Source organism: Oncorhynchus gorbuscha, linkage group LG06 (assembly GCF_021184085.1).
Source record: "Oncorhynchus gorbuscha isolate QuinsamMale2020 ecotype Even-year linkage group LG06, OgorEven_v1.0, whole genome shotgun sequence".
Taxonomy (NCBI): Eukaryota; Metazoa; Chordata; class Actinopteri; order Salmoniformes; family Salmonidae; genus Oncorhynchus; species Oncorhynchus gorbuscha.
In genome coordinates, this window is record NC_060178.1 from 75,057,655 (window position 1) to 75,076,662 (window position 19,008).

Here is a 19,008-nt window from a genome sequence, read left to right on the forward strand (position 1 = left end):
ATCATTGAAAATAAGAATTTGTTCTTAACTGCCTTGCCTATTTAAATAAAAGGTCAAATTAAAATTAAAAAATGAATACATACCATACGGAATATAACGTATCATACTAAATGGAGTGTCTCAGATTTCCATACAGAATAATACAAAATGCTCTGAGACCAGGTTGCCTAGTGCTGTCTTTGTTTAAACTTCTTTAGCAGTTCATTGGTTAATCACAGTGTTGGTGACACTGAGTATGTTTACATGCACAGTAATAATTTGATAATAAACTGATTATGGCAGTAGGCAGATTATGCAATAGTTATTTAAACACCTTACTCTCTTTATTTTAATCCGTGTAAGGCCAAAATCGAAGTAAGCATATGCCGATTTAAAACACCTTTTCTGAGCAATCTTTCAAATTATTAGGACGTGTAAACATCTTAATCAGCGTTCCATCTGTGTATTTGATATGCGCATGTGCGCGAGCCTCCCTCTTCAGCGCGAGTGAAGTAAATTCGGAATGAGGTAGTTTTCGCATACTGATTTTAGATGTGTCAGGATTTAAACAGGATTGTTTGGGAATTCGTTGTTCTTGCAAAGCTTGTAAATGTTTAAAATAAAATGATTATATTAATCTGGCTATCCACAATAATCGCATTATTCTGAGCATGTATCCGTACTCTGTGCTTTGCTCCCCACAAAGCCTCTAATCCTGCATGGGGTTCAGAGCTCTCTCAACTAAGAGTTAAAAAGGCTTCCCCCTGGAATTTGTTTCAGTTCTCAGTCTTAAATTTATATTTTTATATTTACATTTTAGTCACTTATCCAGAGCGACTTACAGTAGTGAGCACATACAGTTTCATAATAAAAAATAAAAAATTCAGTATGTGGTCAAAAACACCACTTCCACCCTTTTTTGTGAATGTTTTTTATTTATTTTTGTGCCACAAATTCAACAGTTATAGAATAGACAGGTTTACTTTCATATTTGCATATTATTGTCTGACGTTACTAAAATGGGTAGATGACATCAGCCAGAATTCAAACCAATTTTGGTAAACAAACATCTTGACACATCATGATTGAATATAAGATGGGGTTACTGACCAGAATACAGTTTGTTGACTGGTTGAGTAGTGGAATAAATGGAAAGGGGGTGGCAGGACAAGATGTACAAATGTAGACAACCACCACAGGTCTAACCCTGCCACTCTTTCCTGTACTACGGCCCTGGAAAAATACAGTCAGAGCTGTTCTGCTCTGTGTGCGGAGTGAGTTTTTGCTCCTGGAGAAAATAAAAAAAACACGTGGCCGAGGTTGGCGTGACAGAGACAAATATTATATGAGACAAACGTCTTCATTTTGTGCTTGTTTCATGAAGGTAATCAGGTCTACTTCTATAAAGTGTAATATGGTGTTGGGTGACGACGTACCATTTAGAGGACTGGTTTTGGAGTATCCGTCAGGGGTGTGTATTGAGTGGAAGTTGCCAGACGACAACTCCTCCGATGGTCTGTGTCCAAACCCCAGCAGCCTTATTTTAGACTAGACAGGGTGTGGGTGAATGCAGTTGGAACATAAGAGCAAACAACAGTCTCACGCTCAGCATATCCAGATGCATACTGTCAAAGCCGAACATAAACAATGCTTTAGCCAATTCCATTCAAACATACAAATTTAACATCCACAGCAGACAATCTAAAGTATTTGGAAAACAACACTTAGAGTAATGCTTTATAGTGTTGTCCAAAGAAAAGGTCAGTCAGTGCTTCATTTAGACTCAAAGCTTCAGTGCATTTGGAAAGTATTCAGTCCTTTACTTTTTCCTCATTTTGTTATATTACAGCTTTATTCTGAAATGGATTAAATCATTTTTCCCCTCACCAATCTACACACAATACCCCATAATGACTGAGCGAAAACAGGATTAGACATGTTTGCAAATCTATTAAAAATAAAACAGATACCTTATTTACATAAGTATTCAGACCCTTTGCTATGAGACTCGAAAGTGAGCTCCGGTGCGTCCTGTTTCCATTGATCATTCTTGAGATGTTTCTACAGCTTGATTTGAGTCCACCTGTGGTCAATTCAATTGATTGGACATGATTTGGAAAGGCAGATACCTGTCTACATAAGGTCCCACAGTTGACAGTGCATGTCAGAGCAAAAACCAAGCCATGAGGGTGAAAGAATTGTCCGAAGCGCTCCGAAACAGGATTGTGTCAAGGCACAGATCTGGGGAAGGGTACCACAACATTTCTGCAGCATTGACGGTCCCCAAGAACACAGTGGCCTCCTTCATTCTTAAATGGAAGAAGTTTGGAACCCCTGAGACTCTTCCTAGAGCTGGCCTCCCGGCCAAACTGAGCAATCTGGGGAGAAGGGTCTTGGTCAGGGAGGTAACGAAGAACCCAATGCTCACTCTGACAGAGCTCCAGAGGTCCTCTGTGGAGATGGGTGAACCTTCCAGAAGGACAATCATCTCTGCAACACCACCAATCAGGCCTTTATGGTAGAGTGCCCAGACGGAACCCACTCCTCAGTAAAAGGCACATGACAGCCCGCTTGGAGTTTGCCAAAAGGCACTTAAAGAGACTCTCAGACCATGAGAAGCAAGATTCTCTGGTCTGATGAAACCAAGATTCAACTCTTTGGCCTGAATGCCAAGCGTCACGTCTTGGAGGAAACCTGGCACTATCCCTACGGTAAAGCATGGTGGTGGCAGCATCATGATGTGGGGATGTTTTTCAGTGGCAGGGACTGGGAGACTAGTCAGGATTGAGGGAAAGATGAACAGAGCAAAGTAAAGAGATCCTTGATTAAAACCTGCTCCAGAGCTCTCAGGACCTCACTGGGGTGAAGGTTCACCTTCCAACAGGACAATGTCCCTAAGCACAGCCAAGACAACGCAAGAGTGGCCTCGGGGCAAGTCTCTGAATGTCCTTGAGTGGCCCAGCAAGAGTCCGGACTTGAACCCCATCGAACATCTCTGGAGAGACCTGAAAATAGCTGTGCAGCGATGCTCCCCATGTAACCTGACAGAGCTTGAGAGGATCTGCAGAGAAGAATGGGAAAAACTCCCCAAATACAGGTGTGCCAAGCTCTTAACGTCATACCTAAGACTCGAGGCTGTAATTGCTGCCAAAGGTGCTTTAACAAAGTACTGAGTAAAGGGTCTGAATACTTATGTAAATGTGATCGTTTTTTAATTTTTAATACATTTCTAAAAATCTGTTTTTGCTTTGTCATTATGGTATATTATGTGTAGATTCATGAGGGGAAAAACAATCTATTTTAGAATCCGGCTATCACGTAAGAAAATTTTGAAAAAGTTCAGGGGTCTGAATACTCCGAATGCATTGTATGTGTCACTTGATTTCATGGTCTCGTGATCGACTGACACAGATGTACAGTTGAAGTCAGAAGTTTACATACACTAAGGTTGGAGTCATTAAAACTAGTTTTTCAACCACTCCACAAATATTTTGTTAACAAACTATAGTTTTGGCAAGTCAGTTAGGACATCTACTTTGTGCATGACACAAGTCATTTTTACAACAATTGTTTACAGATTATTTCACTTATAATTCACTGTATCACAATTTCAGTGGGTCAGAAGTTTACATGCACTAAGTTGACTGTGCATTTAAACAGTTTGGAAAATTCCAGAAAATTATGTCATGGCTTTAGAAGCTTCTGATAGGCTAATTGACATCATTTGAGTCAATTGGAGGTGTACTTGTGGATGTATGTCGAAGCCTATCTTCAAACTCAGTGCCTCTTTGCTTGACATCATGGGAAATCAAAATAAATCAGCCAAGACTTCAGAAAAAAATGTAGACCTTCACAAGTCTGGTTCATCTTTGGGAGCAATTTCCAAACGCCTGAAGGTACCACGTTCATCTGTACAAACAATACTACACAAGTAAAAACATCATGGGACCACGCAGCCGTCATACCGCTCAGGAAGGAGACGCGTTCTGTCTCCTAGAGATGAACGTACTTTGGTGCGAAAAGTGCAAACCAATCCCAGAACAACGGCAAAGGACCTTGTGAAGATGCTGGAGGAAACGGGTACAAAAGTATCTATATCCACTGTAAAACAAGTCCTATATCAACATAACCCGAAAGGCCGCTCAGCAAGGAAGAAGCCGCTGCTCCAAAACCGTCATAAAAAAGCCAGACTACGGTTTGCAACTGCACATGGGGACAAACATCGTACTTTTTGGAGAAATGTCCTCTGGTCTGTTGAAACAAGAAATAGAACTGTTTGGCCATAATGACCATTGATAGGTCTGTAGGAAAAATGGGGAAGCTTGCAAGGCGAAGAACACCATCCCAACCGTGAAGCACAGGGTTGGTAGCATCATGTTGTGCTTTGCTGCAGGAGGGACTGGTGAACATCACAAAATAGATTACGTGGCTATATTGAAGCAACATCTCAAGACATCAGTCAGGAAGTTAAAGCTTGGTCGCAAATGGGTCTTCCAAATGGACAATGACCCCAAGCACACTTCCAAAGTTGTGGCAAAATGGCTTAAGGACAACAAAGTCAAGGTATTGGAGTGGCCATCACAAAACCCTAACCTCAATCCTATAGAAAATATGTGGCAGAACTGAGAAAGCGTGTGTGAGCAAGGAGGTCTACAAACCTGACTCAGTTACACCAGCTCTGTCAGGAGGAATGGGCCAAAATTCACCCAACTTATTGGGAAGCTTGTGGAAGGCTACCCGAAACATTTTACCCAAGTTAAACAATTTAAAGGCATTGCTACCAAATACTAAATGAGTGTATGTAAACTTCTGATCCACCGGGAATGTGATGAAAGAAATAAAAGCTGAAATAAATCACTCTCTACTATTGTTCTGAAATTTCACATTCTTAAAATAATGTGGTGATCCTAACTGACCTAAGACAGGGAATTTTTACTAGGATTAAATGTCAGGAATTGTGAAAAACTGAGTTGAAATGTATTTGGTTAAGGTGTATGTAAACTTCCGACTTCAACTGTATGTGTTGCTGCCAATCAAATCAATCATACATGAAATGTAGAATTTGTGACACACCCAAACCCAACATAGTGATACGCATCAACCCAAGTCCACGCGATACTTGATGCAACTGGAGAACAAGAAAACATGTTTTATGTAATGAGGGAATGTTGTTGGACATACCCTACACCAGGGTACCAAATACTATTGTCATTTATTGGCATAGTAACAAACCCCCACCTCACAACCCATGTTTGTACACACTCCTCTTGTTGGCAGACATTTTAGCAGTTTGAAAGTTAATTTTCTGCAATTCTACACATTTTGCCATGGGGCGTTTTATTTTACTTTCTGTTTTAAAGCTAATTTTCTGCAATTGTACAAATGTTCCCATGTCCTGTGTGTGTTTATATGATACCAGAGATTGAATTCCAACCAAGATTCCCCCCCCCAAAAAAATAAACTTGTAGTCGGGACCGGTGGTCCACATTGACCCCCTCTGTGTCTGGATCCGGACCATGGTCCGCCAGTTGAGAGTGGGGGCCCTATACTCTGCACTCCATGTAGTTTTGTGTAAACTGTCCCAATGGGAGGTCTCTCATCGTTCATTCCTTCTTCAACTCGTTTGATTGCTGGATAATGGGCAATGATTAAACATCATCCACTATCAAGACATAAAATGGAGTGCTTTAGTTCGTGTAGATCCTGTGCATGCTCAGTCAAGCTTGTACTATGGCAGTTCAACGCTCTCAGGGTTTTGGCGAGGACTCCATCGAAGCAGATGGTTTCACATTTGCCATTTGTGATTGTGCCTTTCTTATTTGGATAAAGAGGAATGATAAGTCTGTTTGTTCAACCACAAATACTTTTGCTCGCTCTCTTGCATAAACATAGATGTGGACATAGTGAATAAAACTGCAGGGCCGTTGGTCCTCACCAAAGGTTTCACTGACCTCGACATCTCCCCAATGTGATGAAGGCCGATTTCAATTAGAATAGCTTACTTGAGCTTACTCATTTTACACATACTTCGGTGGCCGCTCATCTGATAGCCTACAGGTTAACTATGTGGTCCTGAATGGACAACAGCACCTTTCTTCTCATGTTCATTCAACAGTAGCCTAACCCTAAAAAAAGGCATTTAGACCTGCCTTAAAGGGCAACTTTACCAACTCATTTTCATTATCTACAGCACAACGCCAGTGTCTACATATGTGAAAGCGGCGCATGACTAGATTTTGTAGAAAGAAATATAAAGTTAGAAAGTTCTACCCGATGACCTCATTAAAAGTTAAAACAAAAAAAAGTGATTTTCAACTTCATGAAATTCACAGTGACATGGGGAGCAAGAAAATAACCTCTGGCTAGAAACTGCAGATTTAGAAAATCACAGTATTTCTTAATTTTTAATCCTATCCTATGATGTCCTAAAAAAAGCTTATTTTTTACATTTTAAATTTTTAACTACAGATCATTGAAATGTCCGTTTTCACATATGTAGAACCTGGTATTATCCTGGGGATAATGAATATGATGTTGAAAAGTGGGAGAATTGTCCTTTAACTTGTAAATGAAGTCCACTGCTTTACATTTTAGTCATTTAGCAGATGCTCTTATCCAGAGAGACTTACCGGAGCAATTAAGGTTAAGTGCCTCGCTCCAGGGCACATTGAGATTTTTCACCTAGCCGACTCTGGGATTTGAACCTGCAACCTTTTTGGTTATTGGCCACCCTTAACCACTAACTTTAGGCTACCTGCTGCCCATTCATCCTTCTTTCAGGGTGAATCTCTCGGTGACTGCATTGTTGAAGTCTTCTTTATTACTTTTAAGTTTGAAATATCTGTGTCAATTTAGATAATATTGTGCAGTTTTAAAGCAAATGTCCTGTAATTCTACACTTTTAGCCATGTCTTGTGTGCTCATGTGATATGAGTGGCTCAAACATTACAACTAAATCAATGGCCTAAAAAACGTTAGCTGGCATGGGCAAATTAAACTGGACATTTCTGACAAGTTATAAATAGCACTCTTGGGTCTGCAATGACTGACACGACGAGAGAAAAACCTGACTGAGTTTCTTTTAAAAAAAAGTTTGGGAACCACTCTGCCATCAATCAGTGCTGCTGCATGTCACGAGTTGGGGGATGCATGTGCGGCTCCTCACTACATCCTGAATTTTGACTGGGTTGAGGACAGACTACTGGTACTCTTCTTCTCGCGCTAAGGTATTGTTCCAGTAGAAAAGGAATTGAACTGTTTAACTTTTTGTTGAAAACGACTTATACATTCATAGCTCAGTTGTAGAGTAGTTTACAAATGAGTAAAATATTGCAGTAACTTGTATAGCGTCCGATTAGGCTACAATTTATGATTGTACATTGTTTACGTATGAGTGATGGCAATTGTTCGCTGAAACATTCTCCTACATTGTAATTTTGTTCGGGTTTTCATACCTTTTTTCCTGCGCCTTGGTGCTGACAAACGCATATGTTTGTTGGAGGAAACTCTGTCGTGATTTGGATTTCAATTTAGTGCCAACTGTTACGCATCGAACACACTGACAGTGTCGTTGCGCTAAATGGTGTGCAGCATCGTCTGGATATATATATGTATATATAGTTACGCTTCGAACACACCGACTGTGCTTTGCGTTTTGAAACACCAGGAGTACATTCATTTCCAATGGAACACTGCGTTTGCCTTTCAGCATTTTGTTGCAGAGGCAGTTGTAGTGCGTTCTGTGTGGTGCATACGCTGGATTTATCTAACGTATGCATCAAATTGTATGTGTAGACTTACTTGACAGAAAGTAGCAAAATGTGAATGTTAAATTTTTGTTGCACACACATCCAGTAAAAACACGTGGGATAACATAATAAAAACAGTTAGACTGTACAATCTCTTTACATGTTTTATTCATTTATTTGCCAAGTATATTACTTATTCGATGACATCCACAAATTAATTATGAGAGCCTATAATATAATTTCCCACCAAAATGCAATAATAAATAGTCAAGATAGCAGAGTAGGCTCTTTCAACAATGAGACCAACGTTGAGGAAGGTGGACTTGATCGCGCTGTTGGGCCGGGACCAGTCCTGCCGAAAGCGCAGGTCTGTTTGGGTCCAGATATGATTAAAGTCCTGAACGCAGGCAGGGGAGTTCCACCGTCTCATTCAAGAGCTTCGACCATCGTCTGGACCAAAGCCAGTTCGATCATCTGCTCCAGATGGTTGGAGCCAGGATCGCCCGGGTGGATACCAACTACGGGAGTCCACCAGCCGTTGAACGCCTGGCGATTTGTCTCCGGTAAGCTACATTCAAGTACATTTTTAAAGCCTTTGATACCATAATTGATTGATATTTGATACATTGTTTTTATGTGCAACCTAGCTAGCTAAAGGGCTCTAGTTAATAGTCCTTATTTGACATCATATGTACTTTTACAGAATGTTCATTAGGACTATGACTTTTCCAGAAGTTGGTTTATAATCCTTTTTTAATTATTCAATGTTACCAAATGAAAAGAAAGTTGAGGTGCCTTCTGCCCTGATGAAGGTAGGCTAGTCTTCTCCAGGACCCATTGTTGTTCAAGACAGTTCCAGTCATTCATGACATTCTTATTGGACTCACATACACTCTTAGAGAAAAAGGTTCCAAAAGTGTCCTTCTGCTTTCCCCATAGGATAACCCTTTCTGGTTCCAGGTATAACCCTTTGGGGAATAGGTTATACATGGAACCCAATAGGGTTCTACCTGGCACCAAAAAGGGTTCTACTATGGGGACAGCCGGAGAACCCTTTTAAGTAGATAGTACCATTCTTTCTAAGAGTAGAGTTGGCCTGGGCTACAGTTGAATGATATAGTCATAGACTGAATTGTACTGTTTCAAGGCATGTTTAATGATGGTTGATGAGTATTACAATATAAGTAGTAGAGCATAATAAACAGTAATGAGGTAGCTATATGCGTACATATAATATGTGGGTGGAATTCAAGTTACACACAATATTGATCATTATTTGGAATTATATTTTAGATTCTTTTCAACAGGGGACTCCTACAGGACCATTGGATTCAGCTTCCGAGTTGGACGGTCCACGGTGGCAGGCATTGTCCCCTCTGTAGCACAAGCCATTTGGGACTGTCTGGTTGGTGAATACATGCCTGTCCCCAAGTAGGAAGACTGGTGGGCCATCGCTGCTGAGTTCCTGGAGAGGTGGAATTTCCCCAACGGTCTTGGCTCCATTGACGGGAAACATGTAGTAATCCAGGCTCGCAATTCTACAACAACGGTACATATTAAGTTGTACTCTTGGCTGTCGTAGATGCCATTTACTATTTCTGTGTTGTTGGTGCTTACGGCAAGGGAAGTGATGGTGGGACCCTCCGGGACTCTGCCTTCGGCCAGGCACTTCATGATGGCATCCTGGAGATTCCACCACCTGCATCACTCCCTGGAGCTGAAAACCTGGGACCTGTTCCCCATGTCTTCGTCGGCGACGAGGCCTTCCCTTTAAGACCCAACCTCATGAGGCCCTACGCTGGACACCAGCTGCCATTGCCAAAGCCTGTAAGGATCTTTAACAAACGACTGTCCAGGGCAAGGTTAGTTGTTGAATGCACCTTTGGGATTCTGGCAGCCCGGTGGAGAATGTATTGGAGAGTGCTTGGTCTCAGCCCCTCAAATGTCAATGCCTGCATGAAGGCCACACATGTTCTCTATAACTACCTGCGGAGGTCACTCCAGGAGCTGCTCCGGATGGAGATGGGCATGCCAAATGGTCACCTACCTGATGTCACCAGGGCAGGTGCCAACAACGCCCCCAGACAGGCACTCCAGGTGAGGGAGAAGCTGACCACCTACTTGTCATCACCAGCAGGTGAAGTCCCATGGCAGTATGCCGTGGAGTAAAACTGCTCTTTTAAGAGCGCCCTAACACAGGTTATTTTAAGAACCAACCACTGTTGTCCATAAAATTGCATTTTTTTCCCAGATTACTTTGTGTCATTGTCTCTCTTCATTTGGAAGTTATATTTAAGTGAAATTTGGGAGTAAAGACCACACCATAAACCCTTCCCTCCCCCATTAACGTCAGTATTATACACACCTGGCATGGTACACCGGGTGAGCGGGAGCACTAATTAAGGTTATAAGACATACAGTTAGTATGATAACAAAGGGTAACCTAGGTAACCTAGGTAACCTAGGGTCCATACAAATAGTACAGTTTACCACCATGTTCACTGGCCTGACAAAATACAGGTGGGGAAAAAAACAATTAGGAAAAGTGTGTTTTTACTTTCATCTAGTTTTAGATCTGCAAAGGTGTAGGGAAGAAATAAGCAGATAAAAACATAATTTAATAAGTATTCAAGTACAGGAAAGAACATGACAAGTATGTGTTGTGTATGTGCGTGTAAAAATAAAAATAAATGTACGTGTAACCTGTAACAGAACAACAAGAGCATGTATTTTTGGCACAACTGCAGACCGATACAGGGACTACTCATAAAGCCTAGACGTAGTAGGGGAACTTCAGACATGGCCATAAAGAGAGAGAGGACAGGGCACTGGATCTGAGGTACGAAGAGATGTCTTGTGTGTGTGTCTCTCTCTGAAAAAAATAATAATGTGTAGCCATAACACAGCTAAACAAACAAATGGCCCCTGGACGTCATGGAGTCGATGGAACATAACTTAGCAAACAGTTTCAACACCCTGGTTTTCAAGTGGTTTTAAATGAAAGAAATATATTCACCTTTAGTCTTGTAAGAGACCAACAAGAGCATCTGTGAATTCTCTGTTGTATGAGATTCAATTCTGTCAATTTAGAAATCTATGTAACACTAATAATGAATGCTATCCTAAGACTTTATAAACAAATTACTTTATGAATTGACTGAATTTAAACGGAACTGACCTGTGTGAAAAGAAAGGTACAATGAGGGAGGTCAAAACAAAAACCAGACAACTCCTCTTCCTGTCCTTCCTGTGAGCTGGTCGGCCCCGGCAACTCCTCTTCCTGTCCTTCCTGTGAGCTGGTCGGCCCCGGCAACTCCTCTTCCTGTCCTTCCTGTGAGCTGGTCGGCCCCGGCAACTCCTCTTCCTGTCCTTCCTGTGAGCTGGTCGGCCCCGGCAACTCCTCTGCCTGTCCTTCCTGTGAGCTGGTCGGCCCCGGCAACTCCTCTTCCTGTCCTTCCTGTGAGCTGGTCGGCCCCGGCAACTCCTCTTCCTGTCCTTCCTGTGGGCTGGTCGGCCCCAGCAACTCCTCTCCTCTTCCTGTCCTTCCTGTGAGCTGGTCGGCCCCGGCAACTCCTCTTCCTGTCCTTCCTGTGAGCTGGTTGGCCCCGGCAACTCCTCTTCCTGTCCTTCCTGTGAGCTGGTCGGCCCCGGCAACTCCTCTTCCTGTCCTTCCTGTGGGCTGGTCGGCCCCGGCAACTCCTCTCCTCTTCCTGTCCTTCCTGTGAGCTGGTCGGCCCCGGCAACTCCTCTCCTCTTCCTGTCCTTCCTGTGAGCTGGTCGGCCCCGGCAACTCCTCCTCTTCCTGTGAGCTGGTCCTGTCCTGTCTTCCTGTGAGCTGGTTGGCCCCGGCAACTCCTCTCCTCTTCCTGTCCTTCCTGTGAGCTGGTCGGCCCCGGCAACTCCTCTCCTCTTCCTGTCCTTCCTGTGAGCTGGTTGGCCCCGGCAACTCCTCTCCTCTTCCTGTCCTTCCTGTGAGCTGGTCAGCTAAATTGACTCTATTTCTGAAAGGGAAGAGAAAAACAACACATACAAGCTTAACTTAAATAACACCATAAAAGGGGAACTAGATACAACATACAAGCTTAACTTAAATAACACCATAACTAGATACTGCTTGTATAGTGTAGATAGTGGCATAAATATGGGAACAGTGGTAAAGTTGGTAATACTTGCTGTTTACTCATGGAATTGGTATGAATGTGACAGGCAAATATTTAGACAGCAAACGGTTGTTTTAGGATATTTTCTAACCCAGAAACAACAGCTATACATTTGCCTCATATTAATACTTTGATCTGAAATACCAATTAGCCCACATGACTATACTGTAAAAATTACCTACTTTACTGTTGCAACACTTATGACACTACCTGTGATGTGGAGAATATTTTTTTATTACCATTTGAACTCTGCTTCGAACAGCAGCTGATACATTTTATCCTTGACTGCTGCTTTTCTTTGCTGAGGCAGCCTCTTCAGTGTTGGTACCAGGCTCATGGCAAAGAGGGTCTCTTCATCCTCTTTCCTGTGAGCATCAGGTTGGTCTGCATCTCTCTCGACGGCTTGGAGGAGCCTCTGCTGAAATGAGTTGAGTGAATCTGGGGGCTGGTACCTCCGATAACGCCTGGTGTGATGTTGTTCCTCTTCTTTACTCTCTCTGTTTCTCTACCCGGCCACATCCTGTTCAACGAGGTACTCAGTGATTCATAATAATCTCAGGTTGTCCTAGATCCAGAGTTGCTGCCTCCATTTCATCTTCCATGGCTGCACCGGTGGTGGTCATCCTTGTGGATGATGTAGACGTTGTAGAGTGTCTCGCTGCACCGATGGAGGCGATAGTCGCACTTGTAGGTGACGTTGAGGGTCTTGATGCACGGGTGACGACAACACTTGTGGATGACGTAGTAGATGGTCTCGCTGCACCGATGGAGGCGATAGTCGCACTTGTAGGTGACGTTGAGGGTCTTGATGCACGGGTGACGACAACACTTGTGGATGATGTAGTAGAGGGTCTGGCTGTAAAATTGCCACTCGTTGCCCTAGGCACAATAAATGGATCCAGAAAAGAAAGAATGTGGCAGAAGCACCAAGGTTGCTGGCCTGAAGCTGCAGACCCAGACCTCTTCTTCTCTTTCTCTGCCCTTCTCTCTCTCTCTGATACCTGTCCCTGAGTCCTCTCCACTTCCTCCTACAGTCTTCTTCTACATAGACATGAACATGATAAGCCAAACCATCACCTAACATAACTATAGTTATTAGATGGCTATCATGGACATATTGTACACAGACACACACACGGTTTTCTGACAAATTATCAGGGGTACAGTAGTATCTACCATTTCTATTACTATTTATCTGGCATACACACTCACAATCTTTCAAACATTATTATTTGGTAACGTTATCAGGGGTAGTAACTAGCATAGTCAAATAAATGATCTCTTTCACACACCTCATTGGCTAGGTTAGCAAGCTAGGTTAGCTAGCTAGCTAACTAGGCACATCTAGCACATGCTCACTACTAAACTGACCTGGCAATCCTATCGTGGACACTTGTCTCCAAGCACCATTTTTTTGTGTTTATGTCCCTTTAGTTGTCAGCAGTTGTGTCAAAAAGACACGGTTTTGAGGATACTGCGAAAATGATTCTCTCCTCCATGTGTCCAACCGCAAGCGACCATCTGCAAAAGGTACCTGCATCAGTATAGTTGCCTAGCTGCGCAGTGATGCAATGATGCAGTCGGTGTGTTCGAAGCGTTAAACATTCACCTTCTGCTACCATTTCTGTAAAGGCGTCTCCGTACGCATACAGTTTGACGCATACGTTCGATAAATCCAAGGGACACACCTCATCACAAACACAGTGTTTCATTGGAAATTAATGTAATTCTGGTGTACCGAAATGCGAGACATTGGTCGGTGTGTTCGAAGCGTTAAGCGCGGTAAGGAACATTAATGTGAAAAGAACACATAGGGACTGGTGGGTCATGTGCCTGGCCCTGACCCGTCTGTTAGCTAATTCAGCAAGCTAGCTGTCCAGTTGTTGTTTTGCATTCTTTACAATTGTTGAGTTTGTTTTCCTTCTTTCCAAGGCTTCAAACACACCGACCGTGTCCTTGCATTTTGGTACACCAGAATTACATTAATTTCCAATGAAACGCTGCCTTGCAGAGGCAGTTGCAGTGCATTCGGTGTGGTGCATACGTTGGATTTATCGAACGTATGAGTCAAACTGTATGGGTAGATGGCTTGACAGAAATGGTAGCAGAAAGTGAATGTTGAGCTTTTGTTGCATACATATCCAGATGATGCTGCATACTATTTTGCGCAAAAACACTGTCGGTGTGTTCAAAACATTAGGCCTAGTTGCGTATTAGTTGGCTAGCTCGCGCTATCCATTCATTTCCGACTTGTCAGTTAGCTAACTAGCCAATGCTGAAACTTGTCTGCATGTCGTTTTGATATACTTAAGGCACAAGGGGGTGTGGTATATGGCCAATATACCACGGTTAAGGGCGGTTCTTAAGCACGACGCAGCCCTTAGCAAACCCCCGAAGTGCCTTATTGCTATTATAAACTCGTTAGTAATGCAATTAGAGCAGTAAAAACAAATGTTTTGTCATATCCATGGTATACAGTCTGATATACCATGGCCGTTAGCCAATCTGCATCACCCAGTTTATAATTGTGTATTGATCATGACAAACATTACTTTAAATGATTCCCAGAAGAGTTGTCTATAGACCATAGCCAAGTCTTCTATAGCAGGGTTTTCCAAACTCTGTCATCATGCTCCCTCCCGTGCACGTTTTGGTTCTTGCCCTAAACTACACAGCTGATTCAAATAACCAACTCATCATCAACCTTTGATTGTTTGAGTCGGCTGTCTAGTGCTAAGGCAAAAGCCAAAACGTGCCCCCAGGACCAAGTTTGGAGAAACCCTGTTCTAATAGCATGGCTAACTATAGAAGCATGGTTAGCCCAGTGTTTCCTCCCTTGTCGTTGTGCGTGCTGTCGTTCACGTGTGTCAGTGCTATTTCTGTGTCATCCTGACAGTCCTGGCTGTGGAGCACAAGAATGGCTTCTTTGTTGTAGCAAGAACTGCCAACGAGCAGCTGATGAACTGCAGCTAAACTGAGTGAGCTAGAACAGACAGCAACAGCGTTTCACTCCTGTGTGAAATGGCTTCACAGACAAAAGAGTGCCACACAGTTAATTTTTATTTAAACATTTAGCGAAATAGAGTAGCATTGCTCAATTAGTATATTTTTTTAGGGGCAGGAAATAATTGGTAGCAAAAAGGGAGGGTAATTGAAAACAATGCCATTTGTGACCCTGGTATTCCTTTTCTGTGAGCAGGATTTTCTTTTCAGTTCTCCTGCCTGTGGCCAAAGGAAAGGAAATTGCTTTGGTTTGGCACCACAGTGCACTGCTCACCTGCCTTCCACTCTTCAGCGGTAACTGCCACCAACCCTTGAAGTGTATAATAAACTATAATATAAACTAGTAGGTTTAATATGTTGTCAGTTTAGGTAGTATACAAAGGATACATTTATCAAAAGGGATTGCGCTTAAATAATGTATTTTTTGCATGGTTATGAGCTGGTAAATGTTGAGTATCCTCCAGGTATGAAAATAATGCCATCAGGTTTCCTATCAGTCCTAAATGCGTATGAAAATAAAGTTGGATTTGAAGAGCTTCAGTTCAGTAATGGCTTGTGTGTCTATAGTCCAGGTGGGAAAGAACACTGATCACATGCTTCTGAATTATCTGCACAAAGCTGAATTAAACTTCACTATACACACATGCCAACTTTTAGTATTCCTGTTTTCTCCCTGGCTTTCTCATAACATGTTCTCTGTTCTCTCAGCCAAAGACCAAAGACTTGGGTTCATCTCCACGCCTTTGTCTGTCAAAGTATCTAACACTTCCAACTGTGTTACCTAGGCCTGCTGTGCTGATTTAAATGCTATTTCAGTCATGTGGAACTAATGAACTGAATATGTATTTCGCCCAGGCTTTTATTTCCAAAGTACCCCATCCGAAGCAGGAGAGAAGCTAGCAATGGGGCGTTTACTGGGAACTCGCCATGAATAGGATTTTTATGTTCACACCACTCCTTGCCAACTGTCATAATAAAGGGGCTCGATGTTTGGAGGTGCTGCCTGTCAGGGTGACAGGCTGTGTGTTGGTTGCATGAGTAACCCACAGACACTCCACAGTACCGTATGTACCAGTCTCCTATTACAGGCCCAACCGTGACTGTTATAAACCAGCCCTCAGGCTATTCTGAGAACCCACAATGTTTTTTACATGGTGATCCACCCCATGTCAGATTCAGCAACCAGATCCCTGGAAAGGGAGATGGAAATAGATTTTGGATGATAAATGTGAGTGTGCACCTTTTGGCTGTTTAAACAGGATTGTAAAAAGGGTTGAAGTACATGCTTGCAGAGGGTGTGTGTGTTGGTGAGCGGGAGTGTGTCCTGTATCCAAAGTTGGGTAGTGGGGTGAAGGCAGGGGAAGCTCTGATAGTTCCACCAGATTTATCCCCTGAGCGGAACTGCTCGCAAACTGCTCACAAATCAGAGGGATGACTTGCACCATGTGGAAAAACATTGATACTGCTGCTACACCTTTTTTTTTATCCAATGCACGGGGGATTATTTAATATTCTTTGTGAAGAGGTATCTGATGCTACTTTGCAGGAATGTTTTGCTAATTTTGGATAGGACAATTTCTCTTAGGAGTAGTATTGATTTTTCCCTTAAAGAGATTAACCGGTACTTTTGTATACTTACTCGGCAGTAGTTTTGAAAGTAGCGCTCACGAGCCAAAAGTGGTCCCCGAAGGACATGTGCACCACGTCATTGCTTTCTGGCTCTGCTGTGTGTGCATCTGGCTAGAGTTGCACACAAGTTCCTGAGCATGTCTTTTAAAATCTTGATGAAGTTATGACAGTCGCAACGTGATAAGAGTACAACTATATAAACTTCTGGGAAATGGTGAAGAGCGCGGTTCTTTTCATATTGTCATATGACCCATACGCTATAGCCAGAGAACACGGTCTGGGAATGTAAGTCACAGAGCTATTCCAGTACAATGCCCTTATGTCCACCTCAATTTGGATTTGGTGGTGTAATCAAGATCATATAGACCCCATTTTATCCTAACGTAAAGGGTGACCGCTGCACTACTTCAAAATGCTTTCTCACTACTGTCTGATCTCTTGGGAATGATGGTAATGGGACGGCTTTAGATGTATAGGGTGACTACAAGGGCAAAGCAACTTCTAATCTCAACAGTTGTCAGTCCGTATTTGCCTTAGGGACAGAAGTAGTTATGATTGGCTTATGAGTTTTACAACTTGACATAAGGGTATATATAATGTTAGTCATAAAGCCCAATTTCCACTGCAATAGTAATGTTGTCCACCAGGCGGCTCTCTGTTGATCCATCTGTTTTCACAGAGCCTCAGAGTGGAACTTGACTGGAAGTCTATGGCAGAAGCGAACGAAACAACCGCTTGTTTTAATTCGCTGATATCAGTCCATCACCATCTTACATATCCCTTAGAACCTTCCCCCCCTACATTGTGGACGTCAATGCATGAGCAGCGCAAGTGATTTTAAACAAGGTAGTGAGTACAAAAAAACAGGAAGTACACATCTTGGAAATCATTTTCACATATATTATTTTGAGTGGCACCAATGGCTCAGACCGCAATCAACAACCTGATCACCTAAATGTGAAGGAGAAATGTCGCGCTGCATGAGACAAATGGTGGTCACACCAGATACTGACTGTTTTTCTGATCAACGCCCCTGCCTTTTTTTGTAAGATATCTGTATTCCCAGTCATGTGACAATTGTATTTTTTCACCTTTATTTAACTAGGCAAGTCAGTTAAGAACAAATTCTTATTTTCAATGACGCCCTAGAAACAGTGGGCAGAATGACAGATTTTGTACCTTGTCAGTTCGGGGGTTTGAACTTGCAACCTTCCGGTTACTAGTCCAACGCTCTAACCACTAAGCTACGCGGCCTAATGAATTCATTTAAATTTACTGAATTTGATATGAACTGTAACTCAGTCAAATCTTTGAAATAGTTGCATTTGAACAAAAATAGTGTTTTGTAGGCCAGACATTCGTGAGAAGACTGATTTTTCAGGATGTCTCATGGTCTTACAAACACTGCTTTAGCTCTGCCACCTTTCACCACAAGTGGGGATGGCTAGCATCAGTGGACGTGGTGGATTGAGATGCAGACCATGCAACAAACAGGTGGATGTTTTTATTATGCTAATTCAATTTTGACTCTAGGGGTTAAGCAAAATAAGAGCCAGAATAAAAATCTAGGGTGCACCGCTGTACTGTTCACAACCTTGGAGACCACATTCTCTGAGAACCAAGCACACGATGAGAATCCACTTGGTAACATCATAATGAAACGCAGCAGCAGACCCATTACTGTGTTTGTCTAACCTCTACAATGGTCCCTAACAATAAGTATGCTCACTGTTACGGATACAGTTATCCTGTGTGTGTGTGTATCCTGTGTGTGTGTTTCTTTTCTCTCCTTCTCCCCTCACAGGTGAAAACCATCACTCCCCAATCAGTCAACAATCAATCATCAATCAGAAGACACACCTCCTCCTATTTCCTGACCTATCACAGTTCCTTCCCCATGGTTTAAAAACCCCATTTGTTTGTTCTCGAGCTCAGCTCAGCTCAATCTCTAGCTCAATCTCTCTGTGGATGCCATGTCTGTGTAGGTCTCTGTGTTTCACTCTCGCTTTGTGTCTTAAACCTCTCTTTTGTTTAAAGAACCTCCATAGCACTTTGTCATCACCTGTGAGTATTGTTTTTGGTAATGGTGTTTGTTTGTTTTGCTTGTGGGAAAAGGGGGAAACCAAGACAAGTCGCCCATGGGCATACACTACCCGTAGGTGAACTTTGTTAAATACACTAGTTAGAACTGGGCGTACCACCCACTGTATTTTTAGTTAGTTAGTTGTTGTTAAAGTAGGCTAGTCTAGCTTAGGGGTGTTTTTGAATACTTATTGTTTCTTTCCTTGGGTCCAGCTCAGCCCCTTTTCCTGTTCCCCCCATTACCGTGTGTTTCTAAATAAACCTAGAGTTTGACGGTAGATTTCTGTTGTCGTGGTTATTTCGTTCACACTTTTACTTTGTCACAATAATAATTTGCATGAGTTATGTTACGGATCTCATTACCATCCCCCCTAGACTGTCGGGCCAAAAGGGATTCGTAACACTCA

General features: G+C 42.6%; 1 protein-coding gene across 3 annotated transcripts in view; it reads left to right on the forward strand.

Annotated features, from left to right (window-relative positions):
• LOC124038326 (equilibrative nucleoside transporter 1-like) overlaps positions 1 to 19,008 on the forward strand; it is a 55,509-nt gene that overhangs the window by 16,328 nt on the left and 20,173 nt on the right. The window contains exon 1 of one of the 3 annotated variants that reach the window (XM_046354063.1): positions 7,083 to 7,205. The exons of 1 other annotated variant lie outside the window; for it this stretch is intronic. The gene's annotated coding sequence lies outside the window, so the exon portion shown is untranslated. Of the gene's footprint in view, positions 1 to 7,082; positions 7,206 to 18,562; positions 18,584 to 19,008 lie in introns of those variants that run through there. One more of the 3 variants, XM_046354064.1, reaches the window with a different exon arrangement.